Here is a 22,155-nt window from a genome sequence, read left to right as displayed (position 1 = left end):
GGGGGACAAACCTGGCTCTCACTGCAGATGGGAAAATCAAATCACATCTTTGCTGTCAGAGTTAAGGTTTGACACACGATAAAGAGTATATTCTGGATGGTACATCATGCACAGCTGGCAACACACAAAAGTCAAGAAAAAAGTAAGAAAGCTTTGTCCAGAACAAACAGTACCCGTGCCACGAAGTGACTCAGCTGCAGAGGTGGGGAAACAAACCCCAAATCCTGACTCCAGGGCTCATGCCCTGAGAGAAGCACACGTTACCAGCAAAAACCCTCTCCCAAGACTGAGGGGGTTGACATTTTGTTTGCCTCTAGCAAAACAAAACAAAGCAGTAGGTTTGAAAGTGCTCAGAGGCACGTTGTCTTTTTGATGTATGTGTGTCCTGGCAGTCACACATCTGCATCAGGAGAGAAATAGCCCAGTTTTTGGCAGTTATTTAGTCCTTTTCATCTGAAAGTTGAAAATACACCGCCATTGAACCTTTGCAGCTCAGGGTTCTGCATATAAAAAGCAGCTGCTGAATACACTCAGGGAGCAAGGGCTTTTTCTTAATGTTTTAACAGTTCCAAGTTCAAACCCATTAAAGTCCAGGTCACATCGGGATCATGTCACTATTAATGCATCCAGTTACATGCTGAGGGAAACCCAATATAAAACTATGATAAACTCTAGTTCTCCCACAGAGATATACTAAGGTCTTACCCAGATGATGCCACAGATCGCTCTTCATGGGCAGTGACCAGACAGGATGTCAATGACAGAGGAGAAAATCTGGGAAAATTATCAGGTATAACTGTATACAGATAGCTTTCAAAAGGAGGTCTCCTCACATGTCTACAAAGCTTGTCTAGACCTTTTTTCCCCTCAACTCTTCTCTTGGAAAGAGCTTTTTGTCCTGTGGATGCTGCCTCCCACACCCCACCGGTTCCCACACAGCCTCCTCCCGCTCTACTAGCAGCCCACCCTCCATCGCCCTAAATGAAGGTGAGCATGAAGACCCCTTATCCCATGCTCCTTCGCCTTTCAGGGCAGAGCTTTGCAGATGGGCAATGTCCCATTCGCTCCTGGGGGACTTTGTGCCTGGCCAAATACAGTTGTAGTGGGATCACCAGGGAAGGAGAGGCCAGGGCCCCCCAGGGAAGCACTTTGGGGTCTGCCCTCTGCAGGCTCCCCAGTGTCCCGTAACGCTGCCGATAGCAGCAGTGCTCTTCCTAAGAGTGGAGACAGACAGGAGAGGAGATTCAAGTGAAGGGTAGAGGGGAGCTGATGGTACATGAACTTATGATGGAGCAGCTCTCTTCACAGTTTTATAGCCTTGGCACTTGCAGCTCGTGTGGAGGAGGCACAGGCAAGAATAAGGAGAAGCAGCTGTTTTTCAACGCTTCTCCCAAGGTCCACAATCACACGTGGCAATACCACCAGAAATCACTTCTGGAATAGAAACAGAACCTAAAGCTCAACCACCAGTTCAGCTATGAGGAGGTGCCAGACGTAATCACATTCATCTTTTATCACTTCAATTACCAATTACTTCCCATGGGAAAATCTCTCATTCTCCCTGGCACAGGTGCCCCTGTAGCCGTAGCGCAGCGCGTAGCGTTTGGTGGGAAGCCCCGAGCACTCCCCTCGCTGCATGCACCTTGAGATGCCCACCGCTATCTGAGAGAGAAGACAGCAGAAAGGAGTTTGGAAAGAACAGATTAAATCTAAGGGACAAACAGCATCAACACCTCACCAAAATCCTACCGACTGCCAATATTCCCAAGCAATGGATCAACCAGGGAGTTTGCTCCCCTGCGGCAGCCCATCAGATGTCCAGGTTGGACAGACACACACAGATCTACCCCTCAGATACAAGAAGAGCGTAAGATTCACTAAAAGCATTCCCGTCCAGCAGCTCCTTGCGGGGCAGCTTCAAAGACAAGCTCCCCAAGCGGTGAGGTGAGTGTGATACGGGGACGCACCACGCTGCCTCGTCCTGCCCGACTGGGAACCACGGCACGAGCTCAGCAGGAGCCAGGCCTGTCAAACCCAACCAATTCTCCAGCTCTGCTCCAAGCTTTCCGTGCTGACAGGGATGGAAAAGCAGAGCCTGGGAAAGGAGGAAAGGGCCCTTACTGGACTTGTGGACCTTACCAAGTACCTAGGAAATACTACAGTTGATCGGGATGTATTTCAAACCGAGTTATCCATGGCAGCTCACGGAGCAGTAATGCTCCAGCTGGCCTGCGTATCATCAACATACGACATGCTGACCACACAAAGGTTTAGAGAACTAGCCAGCACACACTGTACACGTGGGATCTACGCTACTCTTTAAGCAATTCTCTGGAACTCCTTACAGGGTTAATAAACTCGGCAAAAAAATTGTGAATGCCCTCAGAGATTCAAGTTGGGATTTGTGTTTTTTGTTTTTTAAAGAATAACTTCAACATTAAAATTCAAATGATCTAAGAAATACTGCCTCGTGCACTCAGGTCTCATTAAGAAGTTTTAAAAAGCCAAAGTCTGCATTTTTAAACTGTATTTTTTCAGTTTTCCAACTTTCAGAAGAAGGATAGGCCAAATTCTCCTTTTAACTACAAGAACACAAATTAAGTTTTAAATAATATTTAAATTAAAATTAAAATTAAGTTTTAAATAATATTTTGTCTAATTAATATAATTTTTTTCCTCCAAAACATGTATTTATCTGCTGTGGAATCAAAGGCAAAAATGAATTGTTTTAAGGATGGCAGAGAGTAAATAAGTTTGGAACCTCGCAGCCTTACCCTGGCAATTTGTCTCATATAATTGACTCAGCAGACATGCTTACAATTTCTTACAACTTTTACAAGACCTCCTGTGGGTTTATTTCAACATTCTCCAAAACGGAGCTCAGAGCTTTGAATACTCTATGCAAGTAGGACCAAAAGGAATCATCTATTCCTCCTTAAGACAAAAGGGAAACAAACAATAAAAGCACACTTTACTTCTCATTGGACATCAGACCTCAGACAAATAAAGATGCAAAAGAATTTGTGCTTCTTCAGAAACCATTTTTCAGCTGTTTTCCAATAATAACATTTTAACAGTGCTCCAATTGTGTACAATAAAGCTTTTAAAAACAAACAAAAAACAATAAAAATTATCTTCCCCTACTATTGGAATAAAATTTAAAGGAAGACTGATGACAGCTATAGAGGAAACACAAGCTGTAAAATTAACTGCATGATGTTTTTCCAGTTAAAAAGGGGTTAAAAAAAATCCCCCTTCCCCTGAAAAAAGGAAATGGTCTCATTGCCTATATTATTGATTTATGCTGCTGTTGGCTTTTAAATGTAGCACTTTCTATTTCTAAGATCTTTACAAACAATTAGTAATGTCATGCCTGTATCCCACTGTTCCATTGGTGGAAGTGCCCTAGTAGCAGGAAATGCTGTGCCCTTCCACAGACGTTTCCTTCCATCAGTGGGATCCACTGACCCTTAACATGTCAGAGAATTAAATGAAACACTTGTCTTACAACTAATACGGATAAACACAAGGGCTATTAAAAATAACGAAAGGGGTACGACAGGAGAAGAAAGTTGACCTATTACTCAAAAGATACCAATTTATCTTTGTTTAAAAAAAAAAAAGGAGAAAACAATTCTACTTTTCTAAAACAAAATAAGACATCATCATATTTCAACAAAATGTATTCTGAAAAGCCGTATTATAAACTACTGATATTAATGGTTTGCAATGGAAATGACGTCAGAGTCTTGGTTACAAAATGTCCAAATGTTTGTGCTACCCTACTAAAAAAATAAACAGTGAGCTCAGAGTCAGAAATGACCCTTTTGAGCAATTAAGCAGTATTACGCAAAACACACTGCAAAGTATATGGCCGGCAGAGGTGGGAGAGCCCCAAATTAAAATTCACAGATTGCACTGGGAGAAACACTTAGCAATTAAACATCTTGGAGGTGGCGTCTGAAGTTCCTGCCATTAGCAGCAGTGAAAAATGCTTTCATACGTTGCAATGAGAAATATGGGCAGGCAATCAGGGCCAAAAACTTTTTTTTTTTTTAATGCCTTGGCTTCAGTATGAGCTACCAAATAAAAGGGTGGCCTCCTGTAATGCCCACTGACATCACTGGTCTTGTAACATTGCCACTGTAAAATATCGTTGCTACCGCTGTAGGACCGTAAGTTACGCATGCCGGAAGATATACTTCTGGCGTGGTGGAAGGCAACAGGCAATGACCTCAGAGATGACCAAATAAAATATGAAATATGCAATACGGATCTATTTCTGGTGTAATTTGCTCACATCCTTAGATTTTGTAAAGCAGAAGCATGCACCGCCTTCACGACACGGGTGTTTCGGGGCAGGTCTCCAGCCTGTGGCCTCCCGGAGGCTCTGGCCCTGGCGCTGAGGAGCAGGCCGCAATGCTGCCCACGGGCCTCAGCAAACGGCCCTCACCAGCCCAGCAGCCTCCCTGGCACAGGGGCAAGCTTTAGCACAACCCTTGACTCAGAGAGAGGTTGTTTAGAGTTGGATCTTCCCATCGCTACTGTTTTTGTGGTCATGACAGAGCACAAGCTCAGGCTTCCTGATCTGCAGCCCGCTCCTGGGCTCTGGAGTAACACAACCGGTGCTGTTCCTACCCACACTGCTCGCAATTCCTTCCTCGGCCAAGCTACGATCCTTTCCCAAATGGCACAGGCCACACACCTTCAACAGCCCTGCCCATCGCTGCAAGGACACAGTCTAGAGGTGTACATGAACCACTCAGTCTTGTGCTTCATGATCTTCACAGGTTTGAAGCAAATAATGGTACGGTGAATGTATGAGGTAATACAAATCAGCACTGCCATTTCACTGAAGATCATATTGAGCACCTACATAAGTTAAACGGAAGAAACACTGCGAGATTATGTAAAATACTGGACAAATCTGGCTCGCTCTAGCATTCTTCATGAAGACCAGAAGGATTTGGTCCAGAAGCATCAGGTAAGAGGATCAAAACCTGTCACAGACTATCTTAAAGCTGAGAAACATATTTTTCTACCAGCCCGCTTGAAGATTTATAATACATTAAGGAACATTAAGGAGAAGAAGAAAAGCTAAATGGGCCAAAAGCAAACAAAAGAATGATGTTCTCTTGAGATTGCTAATGCTGGCAGACAATAGCACAGAAAGAACTCCTCTGACAGATCTCTGAAGTCTTCAATACCGCATGCTAGTGGTCCATGTTAATGAGATTTGCTCAAATACTTCTAAATTATTCCAAAATGTCTTAATCTATTTTCTAAATCTTCTGTACCCAATTGCTTCAGAAAATTCACAGCTTCACCCATCTCTGGAATAAACCTTTAATTAAAAAAGGTAAGGTCTTGAAACAGTTTGTGTTGCCAAAGGTCCACACACAACCTTTTTGGGGGGTTTATCACAGAACATGAAGGCAATATTGTGATTTCTATTATTACGGATTACAGAAAGACTTTGCACCAGATTTTACTCTCCAGTTTGAGTAACTCAAAGGTCTTGGCAAGATGGGTATTTCAACTTCTCACAATGAGAAATTAAATGAAGCCAGTCTTAGCTGTGTCCTAACATACACCGACAGCTTCAGCCACATGACCAACACCCCACCCGCAGCAGACATTGAGAAGGGCCTCCCAGATTCCTACTTCCTACTAGCTGTGTTTGTGTTATAAGCACTGAGGAAAAATATTTCTAGTATGGCCGTATGTAATTTGGGCTTGTTGCAGAGAAAACAGGAGGAAATCTCGAAGAAGCAGGTTGTCTGCTCCATCACGTACTTATGACCACAACAAACTCAGAAGGCCTATGAACAGCCACACACTGCATCTTTGCGGAACAATGGCTGTTTCTGTGCCGCAATATGCTTTAAGACCATTAGGCCAAACGCAGGAAAAGTCAAGGTGCCAAACTCAGTAGAGTAGACATCATCCCCACCAACTTCCCACTGCCTGAGGTGCAAGTATCGCTGTCACCAGCCTTTACAGACAACTAGACTGAGGACCTCACCAGCACGTCTCCTGGAAAGCCATCAGTGAGGAGAGCACTGCGGAGAAGCTGCGCACACTATTAAGTCCTTCACAAAAAGAAACTTTGCGTCTAAAGTCTGTTTCAGGGTTTTAACTTTTGTCCGGAGCTCTTCCTGTTAAGGAATCACACAAGATACAAAGGGGCAGATGCATGCAGAGGCCAGCGAAGATGTGGCACAGCAACACGCCAACCTGTTTTGAGAACTGTCTCTTCCTGATGAAACAAAGTGGTGAGATTCCAGGTGAAAAATTATTTTTTTGGTGCCAGAACCACTTTGTTTTCCACACAAACTGTGCAAACCATTTTTTGTACTGAGCTTAAGAAAAAAAAATCCTTCTGACCTTTCTCCTGACTTGAAAGGAAGGGAGAAAATATATATAAATATATGTACACACACACACAAAGTTAGAGCTCAGACCCACAGATTTATCTGTTGACCATCTCATCCAGTACTGATTTACAGAAGGCAGCTTCTGTTTTACTATCGACATTTAATCAACATTTAACTCTGGCAAGCATTAAGATTTGGAATTTTAAACTAAGTGTAACTTTGCTAAATCCTTTGTGTTGATTTTTTTCCCTGTTAAGGCTTTTCTAAAGGATTCTATCTTTGCTATCTTAAAGTCTGCATGTGTCTTTTGTTACCAGTAATGTACAACTTTAGTAGCATGTTTTGTACTTTTCAATTTTTCAACATGCAAGCTATCCTTGATTTACAATGCTCGCTGAATTGTGTTTGATTATTGAAAATGCTTTTACATACATTTAAACAAATGAATGCTTCTGGAAAACTAACACTATTGTCCATAATTCTGTAAAAATACATTTCCCCTCCCTTCTCCCCAAATCAAACATTTCAATTCAAATTCTTACTTTGAGGAAAAACTGGTATATAATTAGGCATTATGCCTAACAGTGCTAAATAAAGGAGAATGTAAACATCTTAATTCTGAAGGTTTAACCATCAAAGCCCCTTGCTGTATCTATTCAGTTTGTGCCTCTGTTCAGAGCTCTTTGGAGTTGACAGGAGAGAAAAAAAAAAAGAAACAAACAAAACACAAGTATAAAAATCTATTTATCAGGTCTGTCCTGCATCCCACTCCGCATGCCCGAGGCCAGGCTCGCACGCCATTCTGGGGCGCTCGGGGCCACACGGCTGCTCCTCAAGGAGTACAGAGTCCTGCTCTGTAACCGCACTGAGTGGCTTAACTGCTAACTCCGAAGATGGGATTTCACCTGAAATTAAGCTATCAAGCAATTGAGCTCAAACTCAATCAACCAAACCCTTAACCTTCCCTGTTTCAGTGGCACGGCTCTAATTAGGACTCTATCACTATTTCCATTACTATCTCCTCTTCTCATGGTTTATTATCTCGGCAGTTTCAATTCTCACCCAGTTGAAATTTGACATCCAGTTTCTTAGACCACATATCACTCATGGCTTTATTTTATGAAACATTTTGCAAGATTATGGACAGACCCTGGAGCAAATAGCTTTCTGTTGGAAAGAGCACCCCACATAGCAGTGGAAGCAGGACAAATCCATACCTTGTCACATAAACCAGTCCTACCATTAAAAGATGCACTGAAAAACTCTATTTTTAGGTTGTGAATTTTGTTTTGCAGTTTGAAAACAGGTCTACCGGTAGCGTTTTGCATTTATCACGACCAAATTTCTTGATTTTCCCAGGTCATGTAGCATCATGACCACACACCAACCATGGCTCCACAAGAATCCCACAAATTCTGAGGCAGTCTGATGCACCTGCGACTTAATTTGTTTCCTTTCTTCACAGAAACCCACATGGGGAACATCACTGCTGGGCAAGGAGGCACCATCTTAAACTACAGGATCTGTTCTTTCTTCAATAGCTGAAATGCATCTAATATTCCATGGGATCCAACATTAAGAAAACAAACAAACAAGCGAAAACTGTGATATTCAGATCTTGAAGAGAGGCATATATCATACAGCTTCCACACATCATGGGGATGGCCAAGGACTGCACTATTCACTTGAACTTCATGAATTTCATCCTGACTAAATAGATATTTTTGGCAACAAAGAACTGGAAAAAAAAACCCACATCGTCCTCAGATCTATTTTAATTTAAAACAGAAGAGAACAGGGACATTTTTCCCCCCTTGAAGTACATTTTAATAAAATTAAAAATAAAAATAGCTCTAATTCACTCTGATGCATTTAGTCACTCCGTAAAATTCTAAGTTTAAAATGAAATCACCATTTTATATTCAAACAAGGTCAAGAGAACAGTACTAACGAACACTGACATCACAGCGAACAGCAGCCACTGCTCAGCGCTTACATCAGTGTTGCTTGTTGCTATGGTGCTTAACCGACTATTAATTTCTGAAAGAAGGTGATTATAAAGCAGCCATATGAACCTCCGTCAGATGACACCCTTCAGTACCAAACACTGATCTGCGTTACTCCTGTCTTCTGCAAGTTAATTTTATGAATCACCACTTTTGTGATGTTAATATTCCTTTCCAACTCGAAACTTTGGACCAGAAGAGAGGTGAGGAGTTAATTTAGAAGGAAGAGACTTTCATTTTGCTTTAAATAAAAATCATTTTGCAGAGAGTGATATTTCTTTCCTTTTTACTGTGTTCCAAAAGCCTAAAAAGCATGTGTTTTAATTCTTGCAGTGATAATAAGCAATCAAATTAACAGCTAAATTCTGCTCTCCGATGCACTGCTGTAAATCCAGGAGTGTAAAGGCAGGGTGAAGCAGCACTGCAGCTAACTTGACCGTTCATTCCCCAGGGATTTGCCCCAGCTAGGGGATCCTAATGCAGGGCAGAGCTGCTGCGGCTCCCAGCCCTGCACCCATGAACACTGGCCATGCGGCCACCAAGAGGAACTGGAGCTGGGCCTTCCCACTCACAAAGAGGCTCCATTCAGTCCTCAGACAGCCCGCACAGCACGTGGCTGAAAGCCCAAAAGGGCATCTTTGAGGCCTTTCTCCTGGAATGAAACCAGGCACCTAAACCATTGACTTCCCAGGCAAAGCACGTGTTTAAGGCACAGCAGTGACTCCAAAAGCTCAGTGCCGAGCCCAGCCTCACAGTTCTCATCCACGCTGCCAGAGGAGCCTTTACTTGTGCTTTACTAAGCACATTCATGGGGGTTGCAGGATCAGGTCCTTGGTTCAGACATGCTTCAGAAACTATGTGTACAACAGTATTTGTATTTACCTTCTCCAGTTGCTCCTGTAAAGCAATCTTCAGCTACAGCCACCCAAAGAAGTCACTCTTCTTACCCTGCAGAAGAGAAGGTAACACACATGACTACCAGGGTCAGCGTCAGCAACACCACCCATTTTCATTGGCACCACATTTGCCAGTACAAACATAAATAAAGCAACAAATGAATCTAATCGTGTTTAATGGTGAATGACTTTCAGAGAGAGTTAATAAAAACAATCAAGTCACAGGGCTGCTGCTTATCAGTACCAGCCCGTGTGAGGCTCTTCAGTTCAACAAGAACAACTGGGTCTTTGGAAGGAAAAAAAGAAAGGGGGGAGAAAAAAATAAGAACATGGAGATGAGACATCTTTGTTCTCTAGCATAAACTTTCCTAATCTTGATGTCTATCAATCTATTTTTAGTTTGAATAATATATGAGTTCAGTCCTTTGTTTCAGAAATCTGACTATTGTCTGAATGGGTTCTCCTTACTTAAGGCATTTTAAGACCAGTTGTAACCATGTCTATTTTAGCTCCTGGATCCTATCCTTTTTCATCCTTTTCTATAGAGACACAGCCCTCCATAAGCTTTTGAAACTAGCTGCATCTTCCATGCCTAATTCAAAAAGTTGTTTACTGTCTTGGGATTTCTTCTGGTTAAGCATAACCAGAGCATACCAAATACGCCAAGGTGGTAAGAACAGCGAGTATTAGAGAGAGAAATAATTAAAGTGCATCTTTATAAAAAGTAGGAGGGAGAAAACAGCACGTGCAGTTTTCTTTTACCCTGTATATTACTGCATCTTGTGTACTCTCTCTTATGCAAAAGAGTATGTAATCTTTTAAGAAACATGACAATCTGCCACTTTCTGTTCATGTAATTGGGATCAACATATGGTACAAGAGAAAAGAAAAACATTTGTTTATTAATTTAGATCAAGTTACTCACTCAAACCACTAACAGCATTCAGAATTAATTCCACATCAATTGACCAAATACCTTAGTAGAGTAAAATTATAACAATTTCACTGAAATGTTAATTGTTCTGCTGCAGGGGTGCAGAGTAATATATACTAAAGCCAGAAAGAAATATGTGATAATTTGCCGACACAGATGACATCATATGAAACGGAAAGTCAGTGACATGTGGATGTGTAAGACAGTGCTACGTGAAACTCCATTTCATAAAATTCACACAGTGAGGTGGAGTTTTGGGGGTGTTTGTGAAACTCACCAAATGGTAAGTTATGCCATTTACATCAGTAGGTGAAGCTTTTTACTGAAGTAGTGAAATATCAACCTCTGGGAAAAATCAGAATCTTCGCAAAATTATTTCAAAAGAAAATGTACTCATCTGCCATTTATTTTGGAAGGAAAAATATTTTCACAATGAGAATGAGGCATTACTTCTTTACCATTGAAACTGATTATTTTTAGCCAGAAAAAAAAAAAAGGTTACCTTGAAATGAAATATTGTTTTTGTCTGCTGCTCACTGGCATTTTTTATTTTTTTTTTTGAGATATATTTTTTTTCACAGTACTTGCAACAAAATACCAGAAGATCAGGGGCCAAGCTGTGTACATGTCTGCTGCATAGGAAGCTCTGTGTGCTTTGCTGGTACATGTAAGGCACCGATTCTGCACTCTAAAGGACATAACACTACTCCATCATAGTAGGTCGGGTCTCACCTTCCTGAGAGTATGTAAAACAATACATCTTTTATGTAAAATACATGACCTTTGACATCTGATGTGCTCTTAGATTAGCAACAATAAAGGCTTTTATCCTGCTTTGCAGCAGGGGTTATCTTGGATTTGACACTTTAAACCCTTTTCATATTTATCTATTTTATAAATTTTCTGGATATTTGGCAGTCAGATCTCTATTTGGCAGTATTTTGCAAGCAGACTTCATTTCTACCCTGACTCTTCCTGATAGCAAAAGAACCAACCTTAAAATGTACTTTTTGAGGAAACTGCTGAAAATTACACGTCTGCATGAAAAGTGCACACAATAAATCTTTTGGTAGTGCTGTAAGAGACAGGTAACTTTTTCTAAACATGCTTGTTATATACGAAACAAACACACCCCAAGGAAACCTGGTGACACTTGCCCAACATTAACTCAGGGGAGACAAACGTGGTCTACAAAGGTCAACAGGCAATGAGGGTTCAGGAGTACTTCAGCTCTTCCCACGAATCAGTCACTGACTGATACCTGAGCTGCTTTCGTTTCTAGTTGTCTAAGTTGCTCTGTATGCTACCTGAATTTCAAAAAAAAATTTGGATAACGTACCACTGAAATTAAAATGAGCAGCAGAGACAGCTGTTCCCACCTGTGAAAATTTCTCATTAGTAGTCTAAAAGTTGAGTATCTCAAAATGTAGAAATACAAATACAGACTTTCCTCCTGAAAATGTTTATATGGGTGAGTGAATTGATGTGTGCAACACACATTCCTTCCATCACGCTGTCTTTAAGATAAACACAAAGTACCATCAACACTGCAAGTGTGTGTGTGGAGCAAACAAAGAAAAAATCCCAACCTACCAAAGCAAGACACTTCACTATACTCATATTTCCCCTCAAGATGATTAAAATAGAAAACCAAACCACATACAAAAATCCACTTTGCGAGCACTAGTGGTCATAGTGTCTCATGAGTTGAGGGAAGCTCTCCAAATGCCTGCGACACAGTCCCACCGGTTTAAGTGGGATTACACACAGGGAAAAGTCCATGCAAAACTACTTGTTCTGGTCAGATTTTACCAGACATTCCTGAAAACATCGGATTTGCTCGCCAAGCTCCTCAGTTTACCCATCTGCAAGATGGGTAAATGTTTTTCTAATGCACTCTGAAATCCTCGAATACAGAAGTACTTTTTATAATAGCTGTTTTCAACGGGGTTTTGGAAAGACAACCCTTAACAATCCTAAAAAGATCACGACCTGAGCCAGTGCCATGATGTTCTCAGCTGGCTTTAAGAGAAAGACCCCCTGTTGCTCTGGATCAGGTCCTGTTCATTCGGTACCACGGGACAAGACAAAAAGAGAAGAGGGCTTTGCCATTTTACCTGCTGTTGGGTCAGACCATTTAACACTTTTGATCCCACAACACTTATTCAATTTAGTGGTCTCCTCCATCAGGACACGGAGGTAATTTTGAGGCTGTGGGTTGGAGTCCCAACTCCAAGTGATTACTGCAAAGCCAAATTAATCAAAAATATGAAGAATATACAGAGATAGACAGTGCTGCAGAATAAAGTTCAAAATAAGAGAGCAACATTTTTATTAGCATCCAAATAGAATAGCCAGAAATAGATTAACAAAGAACTTGAAGCCACACAAACTGGCTGTAAGTAATTTTATACAGGAAAGAAGAACATCAGTTGAACTGCTTCCCTGCTTAAAACTATTCACTTTTTTTTTTTTTTTTTTGCCAGTGTCTCCAGCCCTGAGAAGCCCACAAATCATTACTGGAAACCTAAACTAGAGAGGGAATCTCCCTGTCATTACCTAGAAAGCACACTTTTTATTCAGAGAGAGAGAGAGGGAGAGAGAGAGAACACACACACACGACAGTGCAACAAAAAATATTTCTGAATTTTTATTTCCATTAATTTTTCTTAGATAAGATCAGCTGAAATATATTTAATGTCTGATTAAAATATTAACTAGCAGTTTTCCTGAAAGCTTTAAAATATCAAAACTTGATAATCAAAATAAGCACTTTTATGCAAGAAATTTATCTAAATAAAGTGAACCATCTAATACAGCTATTTCTTGCCCTTCAAAATTCACTGAGTCACACACAGCCTGAAATATGCCTTGCTATTGTCACTATTATTATTTTGTTATCCTGTAAGGGAACAGATGCAGTCAATGATTTTGTTAACTATACATGCGTAAGAGAAAAAAAAATGGTTTTCATCTGAAATTTTTTTAATCCTGAAAATACAGGGTGTACACTGATCGTGAAGTGCAACAGCTGGTATGAGGCATGCTTGTGGGCACAATCCTGCGGACCGGTTTCCTATCAGTGCACTCGGTTGGGCTACCTGTACCAACACACGCAGGTCACGTGTAGAATTGCTTTGAAGATGTTCAGAATAGCCTCTTCAGTTTTGTTGTGCCCTTCCTTTTTTTTTTTTTTTTTTTTTCTTCCCTCCAGGAATCTAGCAACCTAAAAAAATATATATTAAACTAAATATTTCAAATACGCTGAAGAAGATATTTTTTTCTGACCATTATCAAGGTGGCTACTTTTTATTGTGCAGCGCATATTAAATATCATAGGGCACAGTACAGGAGATTTTTCTTTACCAGGAGTCATTATCACCTCCTCAGAAAGTGAAATGCAGGTGAACAGTAACACTGCGAGAGACTGAGTGCACTTCTTTCACCTCGCTTTGAAGAGGGGGAAATGGATTTGGTACAGGCCAAAACCCAGGGATATTAACGCTCACCACCTTGCTGCTTCTCGGTGGAAGGAGTGAGCAAATCATACCGCATTTTCATTTTCAGTCATTAGCAGGCTGTTCAGAATCTCTGGCTGGTGCTTTTTATTTATTCTAAGCAGAAATAAAATTAAAATAAATAACGGCACGAGGACAAAGCTATGCACAGCACATTTTCTCTTTCAAAATAATATTACCTTTCAAGTCCACTGTAACCTTGGAAGAGAATCACTCGGTGCAAGCCAACGCTACAAAACTAATCACAATCCATCCCTGCCCTGCTTTTTAATAGCTCTTACAGGAAATATGGGTGCAGCTAACAGACAAGTTCAGAACAGCTCGCTTCCAACGCAGAGTCTGCACGACGACTGCGAGTCTCGCATCCTTCAGTGACGGCTCGGTTATTAGCCTCACACGGATCGCTGCGCACACGAGAGCTGGCCCTCGCTGACCCCTCCAGACGCCAGGACCGCAGCGCGCGCCCCGAAGCCCCCCGAAGCCCACCCCAGGGTGCGAGGCCATCTCCCCAGCACGGCCAGCCTGCGCCTCCAACGCTCCCCCCCGCTCCTTAAAATAACTCTGCCAGGCTCGGTGCCAGCCTTAGCCGTTTTATGGCCGCGTGCATCGCCCGCCTGCCAACTTGACCTCGCCTCAGCGGAGGCACGGCAGGAGCGCCCCTTCCCCTTCCCCGGCACCGCCGAGTACCGCTGTGGGCGTAGGGCTTGCGGCGTCTCTGCAAAGCCAGGAAAAGAAAAAAAAAAAAAAAAAAAAAAAAAAAAAAAAAAAAAGCCCGTTACTTTTCGAGACTCCCACAGCAGTCACTTAGGGCTGCCTGGCGAAGCGACACCCGTAGGAAACGCTGACGCTTCCCCCGCCGTGACCTGGGCGCCACTCTCGGCTCCTCGCTTCAGCCTGCTCCCGGCCCGAGGCGAGGCGCACGCCGAGGGGCAGCGCTCCCAGCCCGGCAGGGCGCACCGCCGCCACCGGGGGCCGAGCCGGGCCCAGCCGAGCCGAGCCGGGCCGGGCCGGGCCGGGCCGCCCCCCGGCCCCCTCAGCGCCCCTCAGGCCCAGGCGGACGCGGCGCCAGGGCCCGGCTCTTACCTGGCGCCCGAGTGCGGCTGGTGGTCACGGCCATGTGGAGGTATCGCCGAGGTATCCCTGAACAGCCTTTAAATATTGAAGGCTAAAAACAATATTTGCTGTTTTACCTTTGAAGCCTTAACAAAAGCTTTGTTTTAGCATTTACCGCGGTGTGCAATAAGAGTTAATAATCAAATCCGTCCCAACCCCCACAAATGTTAAACAAAAAGATAAAAGAAATGCAAATAGCTATTGTCATGGAAAGTTAAAGTACCTGTCTGTATTTTTAAGTGAAAACTATTATCTCTATCAATCAAAATTTAAGAATACAATAGCACTAATCACACAAGGTGCTTTGACTGAGGTACTTTTCCTCATAAAAAGTTTTTTTTTTTTTTTAACTGGTGCATAAAAGTAATACGCTTACAATTAGATATGGTATTTGTAATTTTGTTATTAAAAACCCTCGGCAGTCTTTATTGTTAATAAATGCCTCTGAGTCTGTGGGCTGATTTGTACCCAAGAAGACCAAAGTCCCTACACATTTTAATAAGGTTGATGAAATTTTATTCAGATTCTCACACTTTCCAACATGTGGTGGAACAGCACACTCTTCTGTTTGAGAGGAGTTACTCAAACGAAGGAAATAGTTAATTGGTAACCAAAACTACTACTTCTGGCCTCGGTGCACATTTTCCACATTTCTCCCAACACTGTCTGTACTACAATCGTCTGCTTTGAAGACGTGCCCTTTGTCATCTTTTCTTTAATTTTTTATACCAATTCCCTCTCATTGGACCCCGGCGTTCTCCTAAGGCAGCGTACGTTGCATATACAGTATACATTGTGCAGGCACACCGCATGGATTTTCTGGAAAGTCATTTTTAAAACTAATTTGTTCAGACTGAATCAGAAACCGAGCTGCACTGTTAATAAGTGCGAGAGTAATTACATCTATATTAAAAGAAAGAGCTCGAGATTAAAATACCTATAGTAAATAGTTAAGCTGGGATGCCATTATGCAAACTCTGCTCTCATGGAGGGATGTCTCCCACACTGAGGAGCAATAGGACTGTCATTTTTTCCCCCTGCAATATCAGGTTTCCTACTCCACAGTTCTGGTACTCTGCATCATGGCTAACATCTCTAGTGTGCTATTAATATCAATGAAGAGACGATTCAATTTCCACATAAGAAAAACCTTCCTATTACAGCGCAGACATTCTAGTGAGGACCCTTGCTAAGGAAACAATAAAGACCAGAGGGTTTTTTTTTTTCCTTCTTCTTTTTTGCTGCTGCTTTTGCAGTTCTGTGTTGCACACTGTTTGAAAGCTTTTAGCTAACAATGGAAGCATTATCTTCAGGATAGTTACAAAACAGGATTTGTTAGTACAAAGAATAATAACACCGAGCTCACTCCCCCCGCCACCCCCCCCGCAAATACCTGCCTATTGCAGCACGGCATTTAGTACTTTATTTGCAACTATATTCCAGAAACACCTGTATTCTTCGTCTAATTCCCTGCAACAAACTCCCTGAACGGACCAGGTTTGCTTCAGGAGCTTTGGACAATTCAAACAAACAAACAAACATTTTCTGCATTTTTAAAATGGAACAGAAACAAAAGTATCTTATTCTACCGTAGTGCAAACTTACCCATTAATGAGGAAGAAAAGGCTTAGAGCTGTACGTACAGTAATTCCCAACCAACTGCAGAAAGTTGAGAGTTTGAAAACACTAAAGCACTTTTGACTATCCAGCCTTTCTGTGCTTCAACACTGGCTGCAGTGTAAGGAAGGACTGAAGGTATGTGGTCTAAACACAACAAAAGCCACTGCCTTACTCTAGATTAAATATGCAGGAAGAGGCCCCTTTGCATAAACACAAACACTCAGCAAATGAGTAACTGGCTCAAATCAGACGCCTGCTGTGCATTCTACCTGTCCTGATCTCTGACAAGCTACACAGCTTGTTTAAGGGGATAGGAGCTACAAAATCAAATCAAATCACAGAGCTAAACGCTTTCCTCATATAATAGTAAATAACAACAGCACCAACAACTCAATGCCAAACGTTCATTTCTAATCTAAGCATTGCTCTGAAAAAAGAAAAAAAAAAAAACCTGAATCGTGTGCTATGCCTGCTTTGGCTCAGCCACCCATCTCACCAAAGGAGAAACACAACCAAACACCACCTGTAAAATTCATTTTCATTAACTGTAGTCAAATCCAGTACATTGCCAGCCCAGTTTTTCTTAACAAGGTTTTGAAATTAATAGAGACTTTTGATTGAGTTGATATATTAAATCTGAATTTGCTTGTACTGTACCTGTGTTTTGTTTACTGTATAAAAGACATTCCACACATAAATCTATTTTAGCTGTTATGAATCACTGCATAATGCACACCTATTAGTAGTTTATCTGGGGAAAAGGAAAAGAAAAATCCTTAAGTTTCCCCTAAAAATGTTATTTCCAAAATATTAGTCTCGCAAAACAACCCCTCCAGACTATATTTAATTCCAAAAACAACTAAATTAGAGACTGTGATAACCACCAAGCACCTCTCAGCATTTATTATTATAATCAAATATACATAATTATATACCGTGATTTACTCTTGCTTCTAGAGAAATAAATTATTTTTCAGTCTCGTGCATATTTCTATACCAGAAACAGAATGAAGCAGCAAAATTTTAAAGCAATTGGAATTCACCAGTGTCCCTTCCTAACTTAAGGAGTCAAATCACATTGACCTCTTGTAAGTCCTAGCTACATGTTGGGTTTAGTAATTTAATTATTTTTTAAATAACTTGCAGCATTAAATGATTGCCATTGAAAGACAAATAAGATTACACTCTTCTGTCTTACTCTCCTGTGCTCCAGACTACAGTGCAACATGGACAACACGACCGCTTTCGGCACTGAAATTTCATTCTGAAAGCCCACTTACACACACACACCGGCACACACAGGCAGACACAGGCAGATTCGGGCTTTAAAAGAAGCAGCACACATTTACTAAAATAATCTGCAGCACGTGCTCGAGGATCCAAAGGACAGTGGATATAACTAACGGTTCTAATGAGAAGCAAGTGTGTTCAGTTCAACTAAGCCCTCACAAAGAAGGGAAGGAGTTTTTACTTTTCCTTGGATTAAGCTCACCACGTTAAAACAAAATTGCTAAGAAGAGCTAGTCAAGCCTAACAGGATAAAAATCCTCCCCCCAACACCCCCCACAAAAAAAAAAATCCTGCAAGAAATTTTAGAGCCCCTATATCATTCACTATTTTTGCATTGAAATGACCTTCCAAATAAGGTGTTAAATAATACGTTTCACATAGATGATAGCGATCTAACCTTGATGCAAATAAACCATAGAACAAAATTTAATCAGTATATCACTGTGTAAAAGCCTTTGTCCATCCCAATGGAGCTTCTAATGACTGTTTTGGCAGTTCTGGCTGGTAGTTATGCCTCCCTGCTCATATATATCTCATACTGGTTGAGCAAGCTAATGGAACTGCTGTTAGTGGAATCCAATATTAATACCCTGCATTGTGCAAAACTGGATGCAACTGAATATATTATACAATTACAGGTAGTATCTAATTCCATAGGTATTAGATACTGGACTCAATTAATATTTGAATAGAGAAAGTGAAATAAATACTACATTTCAGTTAAGTTATATATGAAGTCTGGGTCTGCCAGTCTTCCTGCTGTAAGCCTAATCTATACTCTATACAGAGCAGACATAGGACCCTGACAAAAATTGGCAGGCAAGCTTTAGATGCTGAGTGACACATACTGATGCACAGAGTCAAAGATGTCATCCTCATGCAAGCTCCACTAGTTACGAGCTTGAGAGAAAATGAAACAACAACAAAAAAAATAACAAAATAAAACAAAACAAAAAAAATGGGGGGGGTGAGAGTGGAGCGAGACCTCCAGAAAATAAACAGGGTGTACAGTTTCAAAGGCTACAGACACAGACATTTCATTGTTCAAGCCAATTATCAGTGGAAAATAATAACAACAGATGGATTCAGAGTCACTGACTTTTCATATGCACTTCATCTCTGCACAACAGATGATGAAATGCGAGAGCTATCTCGGAAAGGCAAAACATCTTTCAGTAAAAGAACTCTATACTCCAGATGGGGACCTTCTAAGGCAGCTGATTATCTTCTTATAATGTTGTAAGATAGACTTACTAAAACATTTCAAGAACTGATCAGATAGGATGAGCACAATGGCATCATTATTAGAAGCAAGTTGCTTCAGCCTCAGACTTGTGACTGAACCAGACAGAGATTTCAATAAGGGCAGAGCTGCTCGTTGCCCAGTTTTACATCGAGTGCTCCTGGCTCCAACAAAGGGCCCGAGGCTGCGGCTTGCAACCTGGGCAAAACATCGGGTCGGCTTTGCCCAGAGAGGGGACACAGGCGCGGAGCCACTGAGTCAGTGTCTGTGAGCAGGAGAGCCAGTAATCGGGCCCGACAAAAGTCCCGCCACCGTGAGCGAGGCGAGCCCACTCCGTTTCTGCAAGCACACTGCCTCACACAGAGGCAAAGGCAGAGGACAAAACATATTTACAGTCACGATCATTTCCACTATAATTGTTAAATGCAGAGGGCCCTCGTCACCCCGGGCCTACAGTGATGCAAAGTGGGAGTAAACCCAGCTGAGTCAATGGAGTTGTGCTGGTGCAAACCAGGCAGAAGGGAGACAAATTCTTTCTTACAAAGCTTTTACAAAAACTCGTCTTTTTATGGGAAATAAAGCATAATTTGCTTTCAAAGGGAAATAACAAATACATGTAAATTTTGGTGGTTCCGGTGATAAGCAGTTCCAACAAATGTCACAAACACCCAGTTAAGAACCACCTACCTATCACAACCTTCTCCCACTCAACCTGAATACCACAAAGTATGTTTTTGATAACATGAATCAGGTATACCACAATCTCAAAACTTAAAAAAAAAAAAAAAAAAAAAGTAGTGGAAAAATTAGCTCATTAATCTTTAAGACAACATTTCTTTAATGGAAGAATACTACATAACTAGTGCACTAAAACAAACTGGCTGCCATTTCCACAGCTTTGTCTCCATAACGCTGTGAGGAAAATTTAAAAAATGACACACACACTGGAAATCAATACCACATACAGAGGGGGTAACAACACACACGCTGAACTTGCACCTACTGCTAATTTATTTCACAAGTTGCAAAATATTTTATAAGTACAGGGCTGTTGACTTCACAAATGCAAAGGGAAGGGATGAGTTTGCGGGTGCAGAGCACAGTGTTTCCCTTCTTTGTGAAGTACTTTGTCAAAAGTAAATTCACAAGGGAACATACGAGCAAAGAGTAAATTTTGCCCAGGGCAAAATTCTGCAACTGCTTTAAGAAGCAAACAAGAACACAAAAGATGTGTAATACAACCATCTGGCTCTACTCATGCTATATCAATAATCCCCAAAATTTATCCCCACCCCCTTAATCAACCCACACTGATGCCACAAAACCAAATGGCATCACTTATGCTTCCTGCCCATCACATTTTGAAATGATATTTAATATGCATACAGTACATATTTGCATGTTAATCAATTTCTTTAAGAAAAAAAATATTTTTGCTTCTTGAGCTATTAGTTCAGCTTTTTCTACTTATTCACACTGGGATCTGTAAAACCACTAAGAAAGTCCTTGTGGTAAAGATACTCTCATATCGACACAGTGCGTCAGGTATCAGGATAACGTACCGGTCAAAATTTCAATCTCTTCTTCTCTCTAGTTTAGTGTCACAGTGTGAAAATAGCAGAGGGTGAATAATAATGTGCCAGCAAAATTATCTGTTCAAGAAACACGGGTAAGCAATCCATTTTGAACTCAGTTCGGGGTGTGTTTCTAAGCATCGCCCCGTTCAGGATGCGAGGAGGGCATTATGCAGGAGGGGAAGGGGATATACCCTACGTGTCTTTTCCATCTGGGATGTCAAATATTGGCACCAGTTACTTCCAGCTGCCCACCATCCCGGAGCCCAATGTCTTCCCACTGAGGTGGCAATGTCAAGGCACGAGTGTTTTCTCCTCCCCGCGGACAGTGGCAGACATTTCCCCTTACCCACAGGATGGGCAGCAGCCTGGGGCCGGATCCTCTTCCAAACCCCACAAAAAAACGCATGAAAACCCTGAGTGGTGCCACGGGCTTCTGGAGGAGGAAGGCAGGGAGCTCCAGGCCTGTGAGGAGGGTTGTGGATGGGGAGGGCACCCGACGTGCGGTGGCTCATTCCCTCACCAAGCACACGGGGGGACACAACCTCGCCACGTACAGACAGACAGACAGACAGACGGCCTCAGCGGCCCTGTGGGCACTCCCACGAGAAGGCCGGGCCTGGTGCGTTGGACCGAAAGAGCGGCCCCGCGTTTGTTTGGGGTTGGCTCCATTCTTGAGGGAAAATCACCCGCGTAACCATCGTGATTCATAGCGCGAACACGCGTCGTGAAAACGGTACCAAAAACAGCACTTCAAAGACGGCCGCTCTCAGGCGCGATGGCCGCAGCCCCGGCTGCTGACTCAGAGCTCTTATTCTTAATTGACTTCTCTGCAACAACACACCCCAGCCCAAACCCCGCTCCGTGCTCCGAAACACCGCGGCAGAGCGAGGCCGAGCCTCCCGCCCTGCTGCCTCCCCGGCAGGCCGAGGGCGGCACCACCACCACAGGCCTTCGGTGGCCGGAGGGGACACTAAGTACTGTCCCTGTGCCCTGCATCATGAGGGGCCGAGCTGCATGGATGGCACCCATGGCTGGCAGAGCTCCTTGCCCTGCTTCAGCGCGAGCACAGGGCCGTTGGGTGGGGAAGGAGAAACATAAGCCCTGAGTGCAGGTGGGAGGCAAAGGTGGAAACGTTTTGCCAGTATTTTCTTTGGGAGAAAGCATACTTACAGCGGTTATGTCTGTTCTTACATCCAGACTACCATTCTGAGATCGCAAACACTTTGTTAATATATATATAAATATATTAATCCTTTTTTGGATTGCTTCTGCTGTTTCTATGGCCTGACTTGTACGGCTTCTTTGTAAGAACTGAAAACAGTCTCCCACAAACACAGGAATGGGCGAATGGTTTAGAGCTAATCCACACCTGGGCTACGTAAAAGGGGCTCATATTTTCCAAACAGAAACACAACCCCTTTTATATACAAACCAGATCGGGATCCAAACGCTAAACTGTTCACCACATCCTACGTGGGCCTCTGCAGCGGAGCGGTGGCCCTCCGTAGCTGCAGACACTCCTGCAGAAGCACCGGCTCCACCTCGATGCCGAGCTGCGTGCCAGGAGGAACTGTCAGCTCG

General features: G+C 42.4%; 1 protein-coding gene across 25 annotated transcripts in view; it reads right to left on the bottom strand.

The window, feature by feature from the left end:
* Positions 1-22,155, bottom strand: part of FOXP1 (forkhead box P1) — a 370,718-nt gene that overhangs the window by 208,823 nt on the left and 139,740 nt on the right. For 17 of the 25 annotated variants that reach the window (XM_035547093.1, XM_050712861.1, XM_035547101.2 and 14 more), the window contains one exon: positions 9,266-9,331. The exons of 1 other annotated variant lie outside the window; for it this stretch is intronic. The gene's annotated coding sequence lies outside the window, so the exon portion shown is untranslated. Of the gene's footprint in view, positions 1-9,265; positions 9,332-16,449; positions 16,748-22,155 lie in introns of those variants that run through there. 7 more of the 25 variants (XM_050712845.1, XM_050712846.1, XM_050712848.1 and 4 more) reach the window with 2 other exon arrangements.

The sequence above is a fragment of the Cygnus atratus genome, chromosome 10, assembly GCF_013377495.2.
Source record: "Cygnus atratus isolate AKBS03 ecotype Queensland, Australia chromosome 10, CAtr_DNAZoo_HiC_assembly, whole genome shotgun sequence".
NCBI classification, from domain to species: domain Eukaryota; kingdom Metazoa; phylum Chordata; class Aves; order Anseriformes; family Anatidae; genus Cygnus; species Cygnus atratus.
Note: the sequence above shows the minus strand (reverse complement) of the source record. Positions and strands in the feature narration are given on the sequence as shown.